The following is a 17,564-nucleotide window of genomic DNA, read 5'->3' as shown; positions in this document are numbered from 1 at the left end:
AAAATCACCTCGACATCACCAACAATTTGGTCTTTGTATATATGAGGAAAAGTGATCCTCAACTAGATTCTGAATGTGAAATGTAAACCTTTCTTCCTAATAGCAATATGTTAACTTATTCTTGTTTTTGTAGTTTTGGAGTATGGCTAAAAGATTAAAAAAGTCTATACAAATGATATATAAAAATTTTCCAACCTTTATGAAACAAGCATTTTTCTAAATGAAATGTTCCTAGTAAAAAAAAAAAGACATATGTTTCTAACTTTATCTTTTGATGTAACATTCGTGTGCCTGACTCATGGAATCACAAAGATGATAATTTCTAGATTCCGATCTTAAACTGGAAATCCCTGAATATTAAGATTAAGATGCTCAATCATCCTTGTTTATGTCGTTTTATGATGGTGCGTAAAAGTAGTTACTTTCTGGAACATCTAATGGTAAAGAATCAAATAATATTCAGATTTAATCTTGTCAAACACTTATCTTTCAGCTGACCTCCTGGCGCAACGGTAGCGCGTCTGAATCCAAATCAGAAGGTTCCGTGTTCAAATCATGTCGGGGTCAATAGTCTGTTCCTGTTTTTGAAAAATTAGGAAATACAACCATTTTCTACATTCATGTCATCAACGGAACCACTTAAACCTCCTGAAAAAAGTTGAAGCCATATTTCCACACAGTGTCTGAAAGAGTCATCTTTTAAAATTTTACAAGAAAGAAATCTTCTGAACAATACTGTAATGACAAGAATTTTTGGGAATCCAGATCTGACCATTATAACTTAAAATCAACTCGACATCACCAACAATTTGGTCTTTGTATATATGAGGAAACATGGTCTTCAACTAGATTCTGAAAGTGAAATGTAAACCTTTCTTCCTAATAGCAATATGTTAACTCATTCTTGTTTTACTAGTTTTGGAGTATGGCTAAAAGATTAAAAAAGTCTATACAAATAATATATAAAAATTTTCCAATCTTTATGAAACAAGCATTTTTCTAAATGAAATGTTCCTAGCAAAAAAAAAAATGACGTATGTTTCTAACTTTATCTTTTGATGTAACATTCGTGTGCCTGACTCATGGAATCACAAAGATGATAATTTCTAGATTCCGATCTTAAACTGGAAATCCCTAAATATTAAGATTAAGATGCTCAATCATCCTTGTTTATGTCGTTTTATGATGGTGCGTAAAAGTAGTTACTTTCTGGAACATCTAATGGTAAAGAATCAAATAATATTCAGATTTAATCTTGTCAAACACTAATCTTTCAGCTGAACTCGTGGCGCAACAGAAACGCGTCTGAATCCAGATTAGAAGGTTGCATGTTCAATTCACGGCGGGGTCAATAGTCTGTTCCTGTTTTTGAAAAATTAGGAAATACAACCATTTTCTACATTCAGGTCATCAACAGAACCACTTAAACCTCCTGAAAAAAGTTGAAGCCATATTTCCACACAGTGTCTGAAAGAGTCACCTTTTAAAATTTTACAAGAAAGAAATCTTCTGAACAATACTGTGATGACGAGAAATTTTGGGAATCCAGATCTGACCATTATAACTTAAAATCACCTCGACATCACCAACAATTTGGTCTTTGTATATATGAAGAAACATGGTCCTCAACTAGAATCTGGATGTGAAATGTAAACCTTTCTTCCTAACAGCAATATGTTAACTCATTCTTGGTTTTGTAATTTTGGGGTATGGCTAAAAGAATAAAAAAGTCTATAGAAATGATATATAAATATTTCCAATCTGTATGAAACAAGCATTTTTCTAAATGAAATTTTCCTGGGAAGAATAAACTGAGATATGTTTCTAACTTTATCTTTTGATTTAACATTCGTGTATCTTACTCATGGAAGCACAAGGATGATAATTTCTAGATTTCAATCTTAAACTGGAAATCCCTGAATATTAAGATTAAGATGCTCAATCATCCTTGTTTATGTCGCTTTATGATGGTGCATAAAAGTAGTAACTTTCTGAAACATCTAATGGTAAAGAATCAAATAATATTCAGATTTAATCTTGTCAAACACTTATCTTTCAGTTGACCTCGTGGCGCAACGGTCTGGCCTCTGACTCCAGATCAGGACATTGCGTGTTCAAATCACATCGGGGTCTGTTCCTGTTTTTGAAAAATTAGGAAATACAACCATTTTCTACATTCATGTCATCAACGGAACCACTTAAACCTCCTGAAAAAAGTTAAAGCCATATTTCCACACAGTGTCTGAAAGGGTCATCTTTTAAAATTTTACAAGAAAGAAATCTTCTGAACAATACTGTGATGACGAGAATTTTTTGGAATCCAGATCTGACCATTATAACTTAAAATCAACTCGACATCACCAACAATTTGGTCTTTGTATATATGAAGAAACATGGTCCTCAACTAGATTCTGAATGTGAAATGTAAACCTTTCTTCCTAATAGCAATATGTTAACTCATTCTTGTTTTTGTAGTTTTGGAGTATGGCTAAAAGAATAAAAAAGTCTATACAAATGATATATAAACATTTTCCAATCTGTATGAAACAAGCAATTTTCTAAATGAAATTTTCCTAGCAAAAATAAACTGAGATATGTTTCTAACTTTATCTTTTGATGTAACATTCGTGTATCTGACTCATGGAAACACAAAGATAATAATTTCTAGATTTCGATCTTAACCTGGAAATTCCTGAATATTAAGATTAAGATGCTCAATCATCCTTGTTTATGTCGTTTTATGATGGTGCGTAAAAGTAGTTACTTTCTGGATCATCTAATGGTAAAGAATCAAATAATATTCAGATTTAATCTTGTGAAACACTTATCTTTCAGCTGACCTCGTGGCGCAACGGTAGCGCGTCTGACTCCATATCAGAAGGTTGCGTGATCAAATCACGTTGGGGTCAATAGTCTCTTCCTGTTTTTGAAAAATTAGGAAATACAACCATTTTCTACATTCATGTCATCAGCGGAACCACTTAAACCTCCTGAAAAAAGTTGAAGCCAAATTTCCACACAGCGTCTGAAAGAGTCATCTTTCAAAATTTTCCAAGAAAGAAATTTTCTGAATAATACTGTGATGACGAGAATTTTTGGGAATCCAGATCTGACCATTATAACTTAAAATCACTTTGACATCACCAACAATTTGGTCTTTGTATATATGAAGAAACATGGTCCTCAACTAGATTCTGAATGTGAAATGTAAATTATTCTTCCTAATAGCAATATGTTAACTCATTCTTGTTTTTGTAGTTTTGGAGTATGGCTAAAAGAAGAAAAAACTCTATACAAATGATATATAAAAATTTCCAATCTGTATGAAACAAGCATTTTTCTAAATGAAATTTTCCTGGCAAGAATAAACTGAAATATGTTTCTAACTTTATCTTTTGATTTAACATTCGTGTATCTGACTCATGGAATCACAAGGATGATCATTTCTAGATTTCGATCTTAAACTGGAAATCCCTGAATATTAAGATTAAGATGCTCAATCATCCTTGTTTATGTCGTTTTATTATGTTGCGTAAAAGTAGTTACTTTCTGGAACATCTAATGGTAAAGAATCAAATAATATTCAGATTTAATCTTGTCAAACACTTATCTTTCAGGTGACCTCGTGGCGCAACAGTCGGGTATCTGACTCCTGTTCAGAAGGTTGCGTGTTCAAATCTCGTCGGGGTCAATAATATGTTCCTGTTTTTGAAAAATTAGGAAATACAACCATTTTCTACATTCATGTCATCAACGGAACCACTTAAACCTCCTGAAAAAAGTTGAAGCCATATTTCCACACAGTGTCTGAAAGAGTCATCTTTTAAAATTTTACAAGAAAGAAATCTTCTGAACAATACTGTGATGACGAGAATTTTTTGGAATCCAGATCTGACCATTATAACTTAAAATCAACTCAACATCACCAACAATTTGGTCTTTGTATATATGAGGAATCATGGTCCTCATCTAGATTCTGAATGTGAAATGTAAACCTTTCTTCCTAATAGCAATATGTTAACTCATTCTTGTTTTTGTAGTTTTGGAGTATGGCAAAAAGAATAAAAAACTCTATACAAATGATATATAAAAATTTCCAATCTGTATGAAACAAGCATTTTTCAAAATGAAATTTTCCTGGCAAAAATAAACTGAGATATGTTTCTAACTTTATCTTTTGATGTAACATTCGTGTATCTGACTCATGGAATCACAAGGATGATCATTTCTAGATTTCGATCTTAAACTGGAAATTCCTGAATAATAAGATTAAGATGCTCAATCATCCTTTTTTATGTCGTTTTATGATGTTGTTTAAAAATAGATAATTTCTGGAACACCTAATGGTAAAGAATAGAGTTGAGCGCGGTTCGTGGTTCGAGGTTCTCCAGTTCGCGGCTCGAGTGATTTTGGGGGCTGTTCTAGATAGAACTAGAACTCGAGCTTTTTGCTAAAGCTCGATAGTTCTAGATACGTTCGAGAACGGTTCTAGCAGCAAAAAGACCAGCTAATTACTAGCTGGCTTTCCGCTGTAATAGTGTAAGTTACTCTGTGACTCACACTATTATGAAATTTCAGTGTATAGTGTGCGGGAACAGCGCATTCAAATCACTGCTGTATGGATAATGGCGATTGCCATTTTTTTTTTTTTTCCCTTGTCTTCCTTCCCTAAGCGCGCGCGTGTAGTGGGGCGGGCCAGCATGTCAGCCAATCCCAGACACACACACAGCTAAGTGGACTTTTAGCCAGAGAAGCAACGGCATGTGTGATTACAGTTGAGCGCGGTTCGTGGTTCGCGGGTCGAGTGATTTTGGTGGCTGTTCTAGATCGAACTAGAACTCGAGCTTTTTGCTAAAAGCTCGATAGTTCTAGATTCGTTCGAGAATGGTTCTAGCAGCAAAGAGCAGGGCTTTTTACAGCTACAGTGTGCAGGAGCCGTCGCTGGAAGCCTGCCAGAAGCTGGTAACCAAGTTAAACATCGGGTATCCAAGCAAAGCGCTTTGGTTAGTAACACGATGTTTATCCTAGTTACGTGCAGGAAGCCCACACTTCCCCGCTCAGCTTGCTCCGCCCCCTCCTGCCCGCGGCATGTACACATGTACACACACACAAACACACACACTCTGCACACACACTCTGCACACATGGTCCCGCTCGGCTTACCTGTGGTGATGAAGTCCCGCCATCCCGACCTCAGCGCTGTCACTGTCCTCCATGGCCGCCGCTTGTCACATCACCTTCTCTCGCTTCCGACCCGAGACTGACTAGCGGTGACGTCACGGGCCTCTCATGATACTTGGCTGTGAAGGCGCCGGTCATTGAACTCAGTGACAGGTGCTGTCAGTGTGCTGGAGATCAGCGCAGGTAATGTACCTCACTGACAGCAGCACTTGTCATGCCCTGCAGTGACCTGGGCTGACCCATTGATGTTAGCTCAGGTCACTGCATTGCTCTCCCAGCCAATGGGGAACATCCTGCTCTTCATTGACTGGGACAGTGTGGATCGTCATGGCAACCCGTTGGATTACACCAGACCTGGATTTGTTTTTCTTTCTAATAAATTGGTTAAAGAGGGAATGTTTTGGGGAGTGTTTTTTCAAATAAAAATGTGTTTGTCGTCTATTTTTTTTTATTACTGACTGGGTTGGTGATGTCGGGTATCTGATAGACGCCTGACCTCACCAACCCCAGGGCTTGATGCCAGGTGACATTACACATCTGGTATTAACCCCATATATTACCCCGTTTGCCACCGCACCAGGGCGCGGGATGAGCTGGAGCGAAGCACCAGGATTGGCGCATCTAATGGATGCGCCACTTCTGGGGCGGCTGCGGCCTTCTATTTTTAGGCTGGGGAGAGTCCAATAAACATGGACCTCCCTAGTCTGAGAATATCAGACCCCAGCTGTCTGCTTTACCTTGGCTGGTGATCCAATTTTGGGGGGACCCCTACGTGTTTTTTTTTTTAAATTATTTATTTACTTTAAAATAACAGCGTGGGGTGCCCTCAGTTTTGGATTACCAGCCAAGGTGAGGCTGCCAGCTGTGGTCTGCAGGCTGCAGCCGTCTGCTTTACCCTAGCTGGCTACTAAACTAGGAGGAACCCTACGTCATTTTTTTTTTCATTTTTTTGGCTAAATACAAAGCTAAGCACCCCTTAGTGCCACATGAAAGGCACCAAAGGGTGCAAAATTACAAAATGCAGGAGAGTGGGACATTATGTGTCTTTCTGCCATTATAATGACAGAAAAGACTGATATGAAGTGCACAAGCAAAAGAAAATCACCAGAGCGCTCTACGCTGTGAAAAGCAGTAGAAAATGGCACTGGAGTGAACGTGTGACCGCCTCATGTAGGATGAAGCTATGGATCCTGGGAAAATTTATGCATTTACCCTCCTTCAGTTTTTTTGCAGTACACAAAAAAAACGGAAGGCACACGGATGACAAACAGATGACATACGGACCGTCTACGGAACGGAAACGGATGCCACACGGATGCACCCGTGAAAAAAAATGGACTGTTTTTTGCAGACCGCAAAAATGGATCGGTCGTGTTAATGTAGCCTTATTCTGATCTGCCGTTTATAAACAGCAGGCAGAAATAAGTGAATAGCACCCCCCGGCGTCAGAAAATCTCCGGGGTTTCAGGGCAAGCTGAGACCCTGGAGATCATGATTCAGGACGGTTTTTCCGGTCCCCGCTCACGTGATCACAGGTATACACCGTATACCGATGATCACGTTACAGTAAATGACAGCGCCGGTAAAAAATTATTTATCTCCCATCTGGCATGAACAAACATGAAAAATCTCCTCCCCGGTCCCCTGGTGTCGCCAAAGTGCCCCCCCTGATGCCCTCCCAGAAATCCAAGATGGCCGCGTGCACAGCAGCGCGCCGACCGCATTCACCCTACTCCTCTGATGATCACGTTACAGTAAATGACAGCGCCGTTAAAAAATTATTTATCTCCCATCTGGCATGAACAAACACTTCTTCTCCACTTCTTCTCCACCTTTTCTCCACCTTTTCTCCACCTTTTCTCCACTTTTTCTCCACTTTCTCTCCATTTTTTCTCCACTTTTTCACCACTTTTTCACCACTTTTTCTACATTTTTTCTCCACTTTTTCTACATTTTTTCTCCACTTTTTCTCCACTTTTTCTCCACTTTTTCTCCACTTTTTCTCCATTTTTTCTCCACTTTTTCTACATTTTTTTCTCCACTTTTTCTTTACTTTTTCTCCACTTTTTCTCCACTTCTTCTCCACTTCTTCTCCACTTTTTCTCCACTTTTTCTCCACTTTTTCTCAATTTTTTCTCCACTTTTTCTCCACTTCTTCTCCACTTCTTCTCCACTTTTTCTCAACTTCTTCTCCACTTTTTCTCCAATTTTTCTCCACTTTTTCTCCACTTTTTCTCCACTTTTTCTCCGTTCTTTTTCTATGGTCGGTCTACCCATTAGCTCTGCCATGCATAGTGTAGCTCTACACCTACTGCACATGTTACTTTATGATTGACATCTCTTTCGTACCAGAGCTGTCTAAGCCTACTCTGACCCCATATTTGTCATTACTATATTGTCCTTGTACTGTATTATGACATTTGTATCATGTGTTTCGTTTCTTGCTGTGTTGCAATTTTTTTGCTGCATCCCAATTGTACCTCTACATTGTTCGAGTTTATGTTATTGTTCTCTCACTCTTATGTGATACTGATTATTGTCATTTTTCATGATTACATGCAGATAAGTCCAATCTGACAAAGGCTCAGGCCGAAACGTCATTTGTAACTTGTTTTGGACAAAAACATATATTCTTTGAAAAAAAATTTTTTCTTAATACGGACCAATAAAGAGTGATTTTGCATTACTATCCGTTGTGACTTACTGACTTAGTCTGGGAGATTTAGAGTGCCGAGGTTACTCACTAATTTTATCTATTATTACCTCTAAGCACCTATATACCAGTGAGCAGAGCTTCCTCTACAGTACTTCTCCTGATTAGGCATGCCCTTACCTCATGAGCAGGGCATTGCAGCTTTGGTAGCAACCATTATGACATGGACTCTGCTGCTGTGGACCCGGGGAGAGTGAGTGCAGATTCATTGCACCCACACTCCTCACATGAAGGGTCCGCACTCCTAGAAAATGGGGGATACGTTCTCTGAGTGTCCCCCCCCCCATATTCTAGACGGTCCAGAGTCGTCGTGGGACCCCTTTATTTTTTTCTTACAATAAATTGCTGAAAGAGGAAATGTTTTGGGGACTGTTTTTTCAAATAAATTTCTTTTGTCGATTTTTTTTTTGTTAGTACTGACAGTTTATGATGTTGGGTATCTAATAGACGCTATGACATCACAAACTGCTGGGCTTGATCTCAGGTGACTTTACAGCTAGTATCAACCCGATTTATTACCCCGTTTGCCACTGCACAAGGGCACGGGATGAGCTGGGATGAATTGCCAGGATTGGCGCATCTAGTGGATGCGCCACGTCTGGGGTGCCTGCGGCCTGCTATTTTTAGGCTGTGAAGGCCCAATAACTATGGACCTTCCCACCCTGCGAATACCAGACCACAGCTGTCCGCTTTACCTTGGCTGGTGATCCAATTTGGGGGGGACCCTACTTTTATTGTGTAATTATTAATATTTATAAAATAATTATAAAAAAGAGCCTGAGGGGACCTCCACATTGGATCCCCAACCACGGTAAAGCTGCCAGCTGTGGTTTTCAGGCTACAGCCGTCTGCTTTACCGTAGCTGGCTATCAAAAATGGGGGGACCCAACGTCATTTTTTTTTTTTAACTAATTTTTAAATAGAAAAAATTAATGGGCTTCCCTGTATTTTGATTGCCAACCAAGGTAACGGCAGGCAGATGGGGGTGGCAACCCATAGCTGTCTGCTTTATCTGCGCTGAGAATCAAAAATACCGCGGAGCTCTACGTCATTTTTTTAAAGATTTATTTTTACAGCACTGTGATGTCCAGCAATCAAAATACAGGGAAGCCCAATTTGTTTTTAGTTATTTAAATAAATAATTAAAAAAAATATATATGTGCTCCCGCTGCATTTTTTGTATTGCTAGCTAAGGGTAATCAAAGCAGCTACTGGCTGCTAACCCCCACTGCTTGGTGTTACCTTCACTGGCAATGGAAAATCCAGGGAAGCATTTTTTATTTTTTTTGCCAAAAAACTACAAAAAAAGGACGTGAGCTTCGCCATATTTTTGTATGCTAGCCAGGTATAGCAGGCAGGTGCTGGAAAAGTTGCATACAGTGCCAGAAGATGGCGCTTCTATGAAAGTGCCATTTTCTGAGGCGGCTGCAGACTGCAATTCGCAGCAGTGGGGCCCAGAAAGCTCAGGCCAACCTGTGTTGCGGATTCCAATCCCCAGCTGCCTAGTTGTACCTGGCTGGACACAAAAATGGGGCAAAGCCTGCATCATTTGTTTTTTAATTATTTCATGAAATTCATGAAATAATAAAAAAAGGGCTTCCCTTTATTTTTGGTTCCCAGCCGGGTACAAATAGGCAACTGGGGGTTGGGGGCAGCCGTACATGCCTGCTGTACCTGGCTAGCATACAAAAATATGGCGAAGCCCACATAATTTTTTCAGGGGGCAAAAAACTTCTGCATACAGTCCTGGATAGAGTATGCTGAGCCTTGTAGTTCTGCAGCTGCTGTCTGTCAGTATGGAGATGAGCAGACAGCAGCTGCAGAACTACAAGGCTCAGCATACTCCATCCAGGACTGTATGCAGAAGTTTTTTGCCCACCAAAAAAATGACGTGGGCTTCGCCATATTTTTGTATCCTAGCCAGGTACAGCAGGCAGCCACGGGCTGCCTCCAACCCCCAGTTGCCTATTTGTACCCGGCTGGGAACCAAAAATATAGGGAAGCCCGTTTTTTTAATTATTTCACTTATTTCATGAAATAATTAAAAAACAAATGACGTGGGCTTCGCCCCATTTTTGTGTCTAGCCGGGTACAACTAGGCAGCTGGGGATTGGAATCCGCGGCACAGGTTAGCCCGAGGTTTCTGGGCGCCTCTGCTGCGAATTTCAGTCCGCAGCGGCCCCAGAAAATGGCGCTCTCATAGAAGCGCCATCATCTGGCGCTGTATCCAACTCTTCCAACAGCCCTGGAGCCGGGTGGCTTGTTGGGTAATCATGAGTTAATACTGGCTTTGTTTTACTAGCCAGTATTAAGCCAGAGATTCTTAATGTCAGGCACGTTTGACCCGGCCATTAAGAATCTCCAATAAAGGGTTAAAAAAAAGACACCACACAGAGAAAAAATACTTTAATAGAAATAAATACACAGACACATTAGAGACTCCATCTTTATTACCCCCTGTCAGCCCAATAAATCCCCAATAAACCAGCGCTGATAAGAGGTTTTTTTTATTAATATTTTATACTTTTTATTGCTATCCTTGTTTTAGACACAAATTTATTCAAAACAATTCACACAATAGAACAAGGAAAAAGAAAGAAGAATAAACCACATATGGTAGAAATAAAAATAAAAGTAAAAATAAAGAATAAGTAAATGATAGTGCAGCAAACAGATACCAGGTGTCTGGTTGCAGTACCCCGGCCGGTAGTAGAGCAATTATTAAATCTAGTATAGTATATTAAGTGATGCTTCAAGGCATATGATATTTAATGCCAATTGAAACTATCACTGCAATATGATTTTTCAGATACCTGGAGAGTTTTTTCAATCCATAAGAAAAAAGGTTTTTAATAGAGGCTTAAATTATAAGCAGCAATTTCAGCGTTACAAGTGCCTTTAAATGAATTTGAAGAAACTGCACTTCAGGATTGTAATGAGGATTGTAGTGAGGATGAGGTGCCTCATCCTCAGTACAATCCTCACTACAATCGGGAAGCAGCGTGCAGCCTTCACTCCGTGAGAGATCAGTGCTGCTGGCTGTCAGCGGTAACAGCGGTAACGCTGACAGACGCGTTACCATAGCAACGGTGCTCTCGGAGCCGCGGTTAGCGGTGACGTCACCGCTAACTGCGTTGCTATGGCAACGGTGATCTCCGTTAATGATCGGCTGTGTCAGCCGGTCCCTAACGGAACGGGGAGTCGACCGTGTGCTACAGCATGTCACCGGTACACGGCGATACACAAATCTGCACCGTGTACCGGAGAGTGCAATGACAGGTCCTACATGATGCATCATAGTCATGTGACCAGTCTGTAGCCAATGAGATAATAGCCACGTGACTGGTCACATGGCTATTTTGACGTCACGATAGGTCCTGCATCTCTGCTGGCAGTGCCGGTAACCGGGAGGATTCAGCGATCATCGGATGGAATAGCGGCAGGAGACAGAGTGCAGGAGGGATCGCGGGGACGGTAAGAGTTATGGCAATGTTTATTAACTGTTTGTGTACATTTATCATGCATTTTTATGTGTTTGTGATTGTCTCCCATTATAGCCTATTGGTTCGAGTTCGGTTCGTCGAACGTTCGACGAACCGAACTCGAACGAGACCTCCGTTCGGCGAACCGACCTCGAGCTGAACCGCGACCGGTTCGCTCATCTCTATGTGTGATAGGATGTCCATATCACATGTCCCTGCATTATTAAACCGGACATTTTCCTCCAGCACGCCATTATCTGCCTTCTGCGTCCTTGGTGTCAGTCATCACTGGCGCAGCTCCTATCGCCGATACTGCTGTGTAGCAGAGAAGCAACGGCATGTGTGATAGGATGTCCATGTCACATGTCCCTGCATTATAAAAACGAGTATCTGCCCATCCGGACGCCATTATCTCTTCTGCGTCCTTGGTGTCAGACATCATTGGCGCAGCTCCGTCCTGAGTCCTATCGCCGATACAGCTGTATGCGCTCCATACACAGCGCTGAACAGCATAGGGATAGCACTTTCTATCAGTCCTTTTAAGGGCTCATACCGGCAGGGTCAGAGCCATAGGTGACAGGTCCATGAAAACAGAGTTTAACAGCTACACAAGATGACAGTGTCTGTGTAGCTAAGGTCAGGGATTTCCTCGCTGCATTTCCCCATTAGGAGGGATAGAAAGGCAGGCTTCCTTTCCTCTACCCAGAGACCCACAACCCTGCCACTGTACCCTCCTGCCCTTTGCACACTCAAACTCATTGTTACTAAGCCATCATACTAGCAAACACTGAGTGAACTTAGTGGCATCCTAAACGTGGCTGTTGGACTTCTGTATTGTCCCACTAGTGCAAAGATATTTGCAGCACGTCTGCCTGCATTGCACACTCAAACTCATTGTTACTAAGCCATTATACTAGCAAACACTGAGTGAACTTAGTGGGATCCTAAACGTGGCTGTTGGACTTCTGTATCGTCCCACTAGCGCAAAGATATTTGCAGCACGTCTGCCTGCATTGCACACTCAAACTCATTGTTACAAAGCCATTATACTAGCAAACACTGAGAAAACTTAGTGGCATCGTAAAAGTGGCTGTTGGACTTCTGTATTGTCCCACTAGTGCAAAGATATTTGCAGCACCTCTGCCTGCATTGCACACTCAAACTCATTGTTACTAAGCCATTATACTAGCAAACACTGAGGAAACTTAGTGGCATCCTAAACGTGGCTGTTGGACTTCTGTATTGTCCCACTAGCGCAAAGATATTTGCAGCACGTCTGCCTGCATTGCACACTCAAACTCATTGTTACTAAGCCATTATACTAGCAAACACTGAGGAAACTTAGTGGCTTCCTAAAAGTGGCTGTTGGACTTCGGTATTGTCCCACTAGTGCAAAGATATTTGCAGCACGTCTGCCCGTATTGCACACTCAAACTCATTGTTACTAAGCCATTATACTAGCAAACACTGAGGAAACTTTGTGGCATCCTAAACGTGGCTGTTGGATTTCTGTATTGTCCCTCTAGTGCAAAGATATTTGCAGCACGTCTGCCTGCATTGCACACTCAAACTCATTGTTACTAAGTCATTATACTAGCAAACTATGCTGCCAGTTTAAGGGCCGTAGTTGCATTGTCAGGGATAATTATTGTTGTTTATTCTGCTGTTAATAAAGCTATACCACCGCTGAAATCTACACCACCTCTCAATTTTTACTACCACATTTTAAGTGCACAATCTCGTCGCAATCAAAATGAGTGGCAAAATGACAGATGCTGGTAGAAAGGGGAAGAGGCGTGTTGGAAAAGGAAAAAAATGGTTTGTCCGTGGGGAAGGTGGCAAAGCTCCATTAACATCTGCTGAAGATAGATCATCTTCCAGCAAAAGTAAGATGTCTACTACTTACCGTGGACAATCCGATGTGCTCCCTTTTTTACGGACACGAACAACTGGAACAAAGGTAGATGATGGCCAAAAAAGGAAAATGCTTGAATGGATCTTAAGTGGTCCAACAAGTGCCCTCTCCGACACCTCAACTACCGCATCCAAAAAACACCAGTCCTCTGAGTTGTCAGCCCAATCACACTTGCATTCTCCCTGCTCTGAAGTCTCCATCCGCCCTGCACAGTATGGTGGAACTGAGATAGCTGAGTCTGCAGAGCTGTTCAGTCACACTATAGCCTGGGAATCAGAAGTCTGCTCCCAAGCTATAGTGAGTACAGACCAGGAAATGGTCTGCAGTGATGCCCAGAACCTTTGTGACTCTGATTCTGGCCGTGAGGACCAAGTTTCTAAGCATAATGTTGACCCTTTGTCACAAACTGTAACACCTGTTGTTATAGGCAATGAGGAACATACTGATGACGATGAGATGCAGATACCAGATTGGGACGATAACTTAAATATTCGGTCAGGGCAAGAAGAGGCTCAGTCTGAGGGTGAGGGGAGTGCAAACACAACAATTGATGAGGAAGTTCTAGATCCCACCTACTGTCAACCCACAGTCAGGCACTCGAGGAGGTCAACAGAGGCGGTGGAGGAGGATGCAACCGACGACGAAGTTACCTTGCGGCTTCCTGGACAGAGTCAGAGCACTGGTAGCACATCTACAACTGCATCCTCAGCCACCACTCTGCCTCTGAGCACTAGTCGGGGGGGCTCAGCAGGTCGCATGCCCTCTAAGCCTTGCCTAGCCTGGTCTTTTTTTGACATAGCAAAAGATCGCCCAAATTATGTGATGTGTAAAATTTGTCATGATTCTGTTAGTAGAGGGCAAAACCTCAGCAGTTTGACAACTTCTTCCATGAATCGTCACATGAATAAATATCATATGTCCCAGTGGGAAGCTCACCGTGCTGCAATGCGGCCTAGCGGAGCGAACCATCCACCGCCTGCCCCTTCCAGTGCATCCGCGCGCTCTTCATCTTCTAGGACTGTGGGGACAGCTGTCACACCTGGTTTTCCATGCACAACTTCCACCACTGTCACCGCAACAGGCAGTTTGCTTGGTAGGTCGTCAGTTGGTTTGGAAGGGGAAACAAGTACGTGTGTACAGCTCTCTCAGACATCGATAGCACCAACGTTGGATGAAGGCAACATCATGTCTACGCCTGCACTTTCCTCACAAAGCTGCATTTTTCCAGGGACACCCTACTCAACACCGTCTACACACAGCAGCCAGATCTCTGTCCCTCAGCTGTGGACAAATAAAAGGCCATTTCCTGCGACCCATGACAAAGCTAAGAGGTTGACTTTATCCCTCTGTAAGCTCTTGGCTACCGAAATGCTGCCTTTTCACCTGGTGGACACACAGGATTTTAGAGACCTTATGTCTGTCGCTGTGCCCCAGTACCAGATGCCCAGTCGCCACTACTTCTCTAAGAAAGGTGTGCCCGCGCTACACCAGCATGTCGCACACAACATCACCGCTTTCTTGAGAAACTCTGTGTGTCAACGGGTGCATTTCACCACCGATACTTGGACCAGTAAGCATGGACAGGGACGTTACATGTCGCTGACTGGGCACTGGGTAACTATGGTGATAGATGGTGAAGGGTCTGCTGCACAAGTCTTGCCGTCCCCACGACTTGTGTGTCAATCCTCTGTCTGTCCAAGTTCCGCCACTGCTTCTGCCTCCTCCACCTCATCTGGGTCCTCCACCTCCGCCCCAAGCCTGCCTGGTGTAATACTACTGTATGTTCTGAGGATTTCAATTGCGTTAGGGCAATGACAACAGAGACGAGTTCTTGGTACAAGATGTTATATAATATGTCACCACGGTAGACACACAACGGGAATAAACACAGTAAAACAACACACAAAACGGAGCGAAGGGGATTCCCGGGGCCACGCACCGGACTCCCCCAGGGAGACCACCAGAGCGAACCCCTGTACAGGGACTGTCCGGCAATCAACCCCGGAAGGCCTAAATGTGCGGCAGCCGGTACACAAGGGGCAAGTGGTATAGTCCAGGAGTGTCCGTACGGGATGATTGTCCAGAGTGGTTACGAACCGGGCAGAGTGCTGATCAAAGACGGCAGACGGAGTCCGGGCACAGCTTGAAGAAAACCGGGTATGGTCCAGAGTCGGTCGGTAGAGTTTCAGGAGAATCCAAGGCAATCAGGAAGTAGAAACAGCAAAGCAGGAGCACACAGCAAGCAGTATACTCAGGCACTGGACTGGGCTGAGAGGCGGCCTTTTAAGCAGCTGGACAGGAAGTAGGGCAACAGAACCTTAAACTCCATGTTAACTGAGGGCAAGCTCATTCAAAAGAGAACTGGAAAACCTGGAAACCTGACATTACTCCCCCCCCCAGAGACGGCCTCAGGACGGATCAGGGCCCGGCTTGCCCGGGAACCGTCGATGAAACTGAGCGATCTTCCGGGGTGCCCGAATGTTACCCACCGGTTCCCAGGAATCGTCCTCGGGGGCGTACCCCTGCCAACGTACCAGATATTGAAGCCGACGACGATGGAGCCGGGAGTCAATAATGTCCTCAACCACGAACTGCTCCTCGCCGTCGACCATCACAGGCGGAGGAGGAGGCACAACACGACCACGAAACGTATTAGGGGAGACAGGTTTGAGGAGAGACACATGAAAGACCGGGTGTACCTTTAGATGGTGCGGCAACCGTAGCCGACAGGCCACAGGGCTCACGATCCCGGTGATCTTAAACGGACCGATGAATTTTTGTCCCAGCTTCTGCGAAGGAACACCCAATCTCAGGTTTTTGGTGGATAACCATACAGAGTCCCCTACCTTGTACATGGGTGCCGGTTTCCGGTGAGTGTCTGACGACCTCTTGTAACGCTCCTGGGCCGTAGCCACAGTGTCCTTTAGAACCTCCAGATTCTGTCGAAGCTCTGTCAATCTGTCCTCCACCGCCGGCACCGAAACCGCAACCGGTGACCTAGGCAAAACATTCGGATGATAACCCAAGTTAGCAAAAAAGGGCGTTACCTTAGTGGAGCTGCTCTGAGTGTTGTTATAGGAGAACTCCGCCAACGGAAGCATCTTCAACCAATCGTCTTGGAGATGGCTGACATAACATCGAAGGTATTGTTCCAGGGTTTGATTCGTCCGTTCGGTTTGCCCATTTGTCTGAGGATGGTATGCAGAAGACAAACAGACATCAATCTGGAGTGCCGTACAAAAGCCCTTCCAGAACCTAGACGTGAACTGCACGCCCCGGTCAGAGATGATCTCGTCTGGTACCCCATGCAATCGGAATACGTTCTGGATAACCAAATCCACTGTCTCTGCGGCTGAGGGAAGACCGGTACACGGAATGAAGTGAGCAGCTTTAGTCAATCGATCCACCACCACTAAGATGGTATTGTGCCCGCCTGAGACTGGCAACTCCACAATAAAATCCATGGAGATAGACCCCCAAGGGCGAGATGGCACGGGTAACGGTTGGAGGAGTCCCGTAGGAGCCACACGAGGGACCTTGCACCGGGCACAAACCACGCATGAGTGGACATAGTCCTTTACATCCTTTAGACAGGTAGGCCACCAGAAAAAACGGCTCAGAAATTCCTGCGTCTTCTGTACCCCCCTATGACCAGCCAACACGGAGTCATGGACCAACTTGAGAACCCGAAGTCTTACGGCCTCCGGGACATAAATGCGTCGCTCTCTCAACCACACACCATTCCGAAGAACAAGAGTTACATCATTCGGGGGGGCAGCAAGAAATACGTCACCATCATAGGCCAGCTTGATGTCCTTCCACAAGTCCTGGTCCTGGATTACTCCAACGAAATTGGCATCCGATAACACGGTCTGAGACGGGGTTCCAGGCACGGAGTCCACGGCGTGGATTCGGGACAAGGCATCAGCTTTCCCATTACGTGAACCTGGACGGTATGTAACGACAAAATTGAATTGGTTAAGAAATAGGCTCCAACGGGCTTGCCGTGGAGACAGGCACCTGGCAGACTTAAGAAATTCCAGATTACGATGATCTGTGAGTACTATCACTTGCTGCGCGGCTCCCTGTAAGTGGTGTCTCCATTCCTTGAAAGCGGAAATAATCGCTAACAATTCCTTGTCCGCAATGTCATAGTTCCTTTCTGCAGGGGACAACCGGCGGGAAAAGAAAGCACACGGATGTAAGAGACTCTTGTCCCCAGTCCTTTGAGAAAGGATGGCCCCTAATGCGTAGTCGGAAGCGTCGACTTCCA

General features: G+C 43.5%; 1 non-coding gene across 1 annotated transcript; it reads left to right on the top strand.

Annotated features, from left to right (window-relative positions):
- Window positions 1-2,837: 2,837 nt before the first annotated feature.
- On the top strand, window positions 2,838-2,909 carry TRNAW-CCA (transfer RNA tryptophan (anticodon CCA)). The gene has a single exon. It is a non-coding gene; the product is annotated as a tRNA-Trp (tRNA).
- Window positions 2,910-17,564: the final 14,655 nt, after the last annotated feature.

Source organism: Anomaloglossus baeobatrachus, chromosome 4 (assembly GCF_048569485.1).
Source record: "Anomaloglossus baeobatrachus isolate aAnoBae1 chromosome 4, aAnoBae1.hap1, whole genome shotgun sequence".
NCBI lineage: Eukaryota > Metazoa > Chordata > Amphibia > Anura > Aromobatidae > Anomaloglossus > Anomaloglossus baeobatrachus.
Note: the sequence above shows the minus strand (reverse complement) of the source record. Positions and strands in the feature narration are given on the sequence as shown.